Here is a 6,492-nt window from a genome sequence, read left to right as displayed (position 1 = left end):
CAACAACAACAAGTGATTGTAAGAAAGAAATGGTTAACCGGAAGTCCGGAAGTAAGTTACCAGGATCCGACGACTCGTAGATGCTCAACAATGTATATTTTCAATACAGGTCCCTACTCTTAATGTATTACTTTCCAACTTGCTTGTTTTATCTTTCGTTTTTTTATCATTGACGAAAAAGTTTACAAAAGAATTATGTTTTCAACCTTCTAAATTTTGTAATTAAACAATTTTCACACTATGCATGTTTTTGTTTTAATTTAAACCAGTAAACTTTTCGAGTATAATACTCAAGGCTACTAATTGATCAGGGAGTGATGATTTTAGAATCAAAATTCAAAAGGGTCATATGCAATATGATTGATACTTTGTAAAAAAAAATTTTTTTTTTACATAATGGCTCTTAACTTCCAAAGGTCATGTCTTTAAATCTAGTGGCGTCCTGTATAATTTGAGTGATACTTTATAAAAAAATTCAAACTAGTGAGGTCCTTGAACCCTATAGGATTTTGAAAGGATTAATCGGATGTTGATTTAGTTTTAGTTTGACTAATTTTGATCTATTATATAATTTTCAATTTATAAAAATTGGTTAATCGGATATTGACCGATTAATTGGAAGTTGCCGGATTTATCCCCGTTGACCTTGGCTGCTTAATTCCAAGCTCCATTAAACGAGATCGGTGTTTTGAGGCACATAAAGCTGTCTAACACAACTGAATGTGTCGATCATTTACAAGAGTAATTTTTTAACATTCAATCATTCTTAATGTATATTCGGGAATTTGTAAATCGAATTACTTCTTGATGGTAAGAGTAGTGAGTAATATAATTTCGTAATCGCATATGTTTAGAGTTGGTAGAGTTGTAATGACTTTTGTTCAATCCATGAAATTATTAAATTAAATGCTCTCAAACTACTTTTCCTTCAAAACAAATACTCCATTCGTCTCATAAAAATTGTCTACATTACTATTTATATATGTTTCAAATTAAATGTCTCATACTCAAAATAACACTAAAAGTCATTGAAACTTCAATTCTACCATTTTTTATATATGGAAGTCAGCTAAATATTTACTCATAATTGTTTCTCTCACTTATTTTGTTATAGAAGTTAATTATTTGGATAACATATTAAACGAAGAACAAAATAGATATTTTAACAACATATTTTAAATTAAAATTTTTTTTTTTTTGTTGGGAGACACTTTTTGTGATACAGATGTGAGTATTCATTTAATAATGTATATTTCTCAAATTTTCATATACCAACAAATGGTAGATAATTATAACAATAACAATTAATATAGCTATAATTTATAATTTATAATAACTAATTATATAAGAGCAGAAAAATATAACAACATAAATCCTTTTAGCAATTATGGTTACTACATTATAGCTCCAACACATTTTTGATATAAAAGAATGAATCTAATATATAGATGAAATGCCTAAATAATAAAGTATTCAGTATAAATAAATTAAATAAAATTAATTAATGATTAATGATACTAATAATAATAATGAGTTAATCTAAATAGAAAAAATCATGTATATTAAAATAAAATCACGAGTAATTAAAAAAATGAAAGAAATAAGAGCAATCATTGCAGACCAAATAAAATAATGCTGTTCTGAAACGCCACTCTACTCCCCTCATCTTTTTTTAATTGCCAATTTTTAGCCACTTTTGTTAAAGCTTGTTCTTTTTCTCCAACTGTACCTATTCAACAGCCAAATAGGGGTGTTCATCGGTTCGGTTTTCGGTTTGTTCGGTTTATTCGGTTCGGTTTATTTGGTTTTGAAATTTTTTTGGGCAAAACCAAAAACCGAACCGAAAACCGAATTCAAAGTTAAAACCGAACCGAACCGAAAACCGAATTCAAATTCGGATTCGGTTCGGTTTTCGGTTAAAACCGAATATTATGAAAAAACTGAGAGCGAAGGTAGTTTAATTATGGCGTTACTGATGTCTTAGTTATTTATATCCTAAAACATTGACGTACTATTAAATTATAAAGAATTCGATGATGTATTAATATTTACAGCTTAATTATGACGTTTACCGCTTCTGTAATTAAGAAGAATAACATAATAATTTGAGTAACATAATTATATTGTGAGTTACCAAATCGTCATATGGGTGAGAATATATTTTATTGATTGGATCCCAAATTATAATGACATTAAAACATAAATATACAAATTAAATATATAAAAACATTGAATTCGGTTTTGAATTCGGTTTTCGGTTAAACCGAATTCAGAATTTTCAAAACCGAAAACCAAACCAAAAACCGAATTCAAATTCGGTTTCGGTTTGACTCGATCCGAAAACCGTTTTTCAAATTCGGTTTGATTTTTTTCCGGTTTGGTTTCGGTTTGGTTTTCGGGTTCCACGGTTTCAAACCAAATACTGATCACTCCTACAGCCAAACAAACTAAACTTTTATCATTAGTAGTTCTCATTTCCAAATTCCATAATAACCCCCCAAAAGTACAACTCTTCTATTATATTATGTCACATAACATGTTACATCAAAATAGGTCCAAAACAATTACAACCCTTTGAATTCCAGTACCTTTGATAGAGAAAAATGGTAAGAGGGTCTTTCTATGAAGGATTAAGATTTTGCATTGGGTTTAAAGTAAGGACCATTATTGTAATTATATAAGAGAATGAAACTACACCCCATGTGTGAGCAAGTGATGGGTAAAAAAGATGAACACTTGTTTTATTGTACATATATAAGTATCATCTTTTGAACCATGTGATTCTGCCACAAACCCTACTGGCAAAATGGTCAAAAACATGATGTCCAAAAGGAGCATAATTACATGTGAAGATAACTTAATTAAAATTTCACAAAACAATTAGTAAAATGTATGTATATTTGTTGTAATCTTTAATGTTTCAATAAAAAAAAATACTTCCAAACATTAAATTAACCTGAAATTTAAGGATTCATTCTTAAATTATATCATAATCTAGATTTTAAACATAAAGATAGAAATCATAAAATTCAAATACTCCGTAGTATCTTATAAAAATGATTAAGATACTACTGTAGACTGTAGTATATAAAGTGCTGATGTCCAAAAAAAAAAAAAAAAACTACTGTAGTATATAAAGCGTATATACCTGGTGATGGAGCAATTTGTCTGGGCTTTGAAAATCCAGCAGGAACAATAGCCATTGGGCGAGCAGATATTGGGGCACAATAGAATTGGGCCGGTAGGCCCATTGTTTGAGATTGATGATATTGATACATCGGGTACAATGGCATCAATTTGTGCGCACCCACCATTGCCGGAATAGGATACACATGCGCTCATGTAGGCCCAGTTGTATATCCTAATTTCTTCTGTAAAATCGCATATATGTTTCAATTTTGAAATTACATCAAATGATCATAATCAAGAAGTAAACACTGTTTTGGAGAAGGGGGAAGCAAATTTTTTTTTTTTTTTTTGAAAAAACTTTATTCACGAACATTATAGATTAAATGAAAATATGAACATTTAAAAAAGACACTTTGTGATAAATGTCATTATTTTGGCGGGAAAACGCTCGAAGAAAAAAATAAAAACATTCAATGCACTGAATGTTTTGCTGCTTAGTTTATTTGCATCGTTTTATTTTCATCTTCTGTGAAGTGTATTTTTCGAATTTAGCCCGATTTAGAGTTTAGGGTTTAGGGTTTTCGGGTTTACTCAGTAAACCCTCAACCCTAAACTCTAAACTCTAAACCGTTCGTGTTAAAATATTTAATCTAAACCCTAATTTTTAAACCCAAAACCCTAATTTCTAAACCCTAATTTCTAACCCCTTAATTTATAAACCCTAATTTCTGACCCCTTAAAAAAAAAAAAACTCAGAATCAAAACATTCAATGCATTGAATGTTTTCATTTTTTTCTTCGAGCGTTTTACCGCCAAAATAATAAAATTCATCACAAAATGTCTTTTTTAAATGTTCATATTTTTAATGTGATCTTGATGTCTGAAAAAATAAAAATTTAAAAAAAACGAAAAAAAAAATTACTTTCCCCCAAAAAAGTGATTCCCTCTTGATTAAATCTCTTACATCAAAAACATTTTTGTAAAATTGTTATTCACCTAATAATATGCTAATTTCTATCACACGTTAGAAAAAATGGAACGTTAATCATAGTCTTTACAGCATAGAATTTTTATACAAAGATAATTATATCAAAATAAAATAAGAAAATCTGTAATAATAAAGAATATATTCATACCTTGTAATTCAACCGAAATCAAATTTTTTTTTATAAATATACTCCCTAATAGTTTAACTAGTGCCCTAAACATCTCTTATATATAGGAAAAACGGCCACTCAATGTAATATACAATTATCTACAATTCCAAAATATATATTAGATATCCTCTGCAATTCAAAAAAATTTACTCTATAACTCTAAAATCACATTTAAATATGGTAATTAAATATAACAATGTATAAAAAAAATTATAATCAACACTGAATCAAAATATATTTGATCAAAATATATTTTATAGTCTATAGATATCACTACAGATAGCAATGTATCAACATCAATGTACATTGCATATGATCTCTGCTTTTCTTAAAATACAGTAACAAATAACCATGATAATTATTATATTACTCGTACATTTTATCAAATTTAGATTATTAGTAATTAACAATAACTATGATTCCAATTTTGTAATAAATATAGGTGTGTGCACATTCATGACGATAAATGCATTTGAGTTGTAACTGATCTGGAATCACATACATGATTGTAACTGATGTCAGCTGTAGCCACATAAGTCGCCGGAGTATAGCCGTAATAAGGCACGGCAGCCTGGTGGTGGTTAAACTGTGATGCCGGTGTTTGAGTTGGATGATAGTACCACTGCACGTGACTCGGAGGTGGTGTAATCTCCCCACCAGATCTTGGTCCCACAATCATATCCTGTCCTACAAATTATCAATTCCAATAAAAATACCATTACTCGTAAACATGTTATAAACTTTAATAATTACAGTATCAATTTAAAATTAATACGTGATATATAACTGTATGTGCAAGTGTGCAACACTTTTATGGAGTTAAGAACGTACACTACTCAGAGTTGTTGTCCGATTAAAAAAAAAAAAACTATAAAAACCTGTTTGATGATGTAGAGGCGGTGGTGACGGTCGGACAACGTTTAACGAACTTTGGCGGCGTGCGCCGAGTGAAGCGAGATTACAATTTGCACGGCGGCCGTTAATAACCGGTGTCGGATCCTCGCAAGCGTTTTTAGCCGATTCCGGATCCTTAAACGTAACCTAGTGACACGTGATAAAATAAAATAAAAGTTACGGAGTAGTTGAGAAGGAAATGTGATATGGTACGCGAAGGTGCATGATAATAGGAGTACGTACAAATCCATAGCCTTTTGAACGACCGGTAGTTTTGTCGGAGATTATAACGGCTTCGAGAATATCGCCGTATTTTTCGTAATGATTTCTCATAGCTTCTATTGGAGTCTCCCATGCTAATCCGCCTACGAAGACTTTGGTCAGCGTAGTGTCACCGAATGGTCCGATAAATAATGTTCCGGCATTGCTAACGTCGTTGTTGTTGTTCATGATTGTCATTTAAATTAGTTTTGTTTTTTATTTAACAGAAGAAGAGAAAAAGGGTTGGGTTAATGGTGTAAAGTAACTGAAATATGGAAACAAAGAAATAAAGGGTTTAATCTATATATATATATATATATATATATATATATATATATATATATATATATATATATATATATATATATATATATATATATATATATATATATATATATATATATACACACACAAATGGAATATGATATTCTTTTGTGTGCGTGAGAGATGACAACCAGGCGTTAATAACTTTTCTGTTATAATTCAGTAGGCTTATAACTACCTTTAGTGGTTTGATTCTTGATTAAGAATACTAATAATGAAGTGTAAGAACAAAGATGATAATGGAGAGAAAGAAAGAAACACTTTGTAAGTGTGAGAAATGGTGCAAGTTTAATGCTTGCATTCATGGCTATTTATAGCAAAAATATCACAAGTTTAGGTAATACAATAATATTACTTTTGTGTATCAATAATTGACTATCCATTTATATATATATATATTTATATATTATAACACTCCCCCTTGGATAGCAATTTTGTTTGTTGAAGATCAACTGTAAGTTACTGCCTCGTTAAAAACCTTGCTAAAGAAAACCCAGTGGGAAAAACTTTAGCTAAGGGAAAAAGAGTGCAGCATGGAGTTGACTCCCCCTCAAGTAGACATCGCTTCGGTTGTTACATCTTTTGAACATGTCTCATGCCAATGTTATGAACGTGTGTTCTGAAAATAGCAGTTGGAAGTGCTTTCGTGAAAAGATCAGCAGAGTTTTTGCTGGTTTGAACATATCTCATTTCAATCTCGTTATCCTTAATGAGATTTTGAGTGTAT

General features: G+C 30.1%; 1 pseudogene; it reads right to left on the bottom strand.

Moving 5' to 3' along the window:
• Nucleotides 1-1,610: 1,610 nt before the first annotated feature.
• Nucleotides 1,611-5,603, bottom strand: LOC139863336 (probable RNA-binding protein ARP1; annotated as a pseudogene).
• Nucleotides 5,604-6,492: the final 889 nt, after the last annotated feature.

The sequence above is a fragment of the Rutidosis leptorrhynchoides genome, chromosome 8, assembly GCF_046630445.1.
Source record: "Rutidosis leptorrhynchoides isolate AG116_Rl617_1_P2 chromosome 8, CSIRO_AGI_Rlap_v1, whole genome shotgun sequence".
NCBI lineage: Eukaryota > Viridiplantae > Streptophyta > Magnoliopsida > Asterales > Asteraceae > Rutidosis > Rutidosis leptorrhynchoides.
The sequence above is the reverse complement of the archived record's forward strand: the minus strand, read 5'-3'. Positions and strand labels throughout refer to the sequence as shown.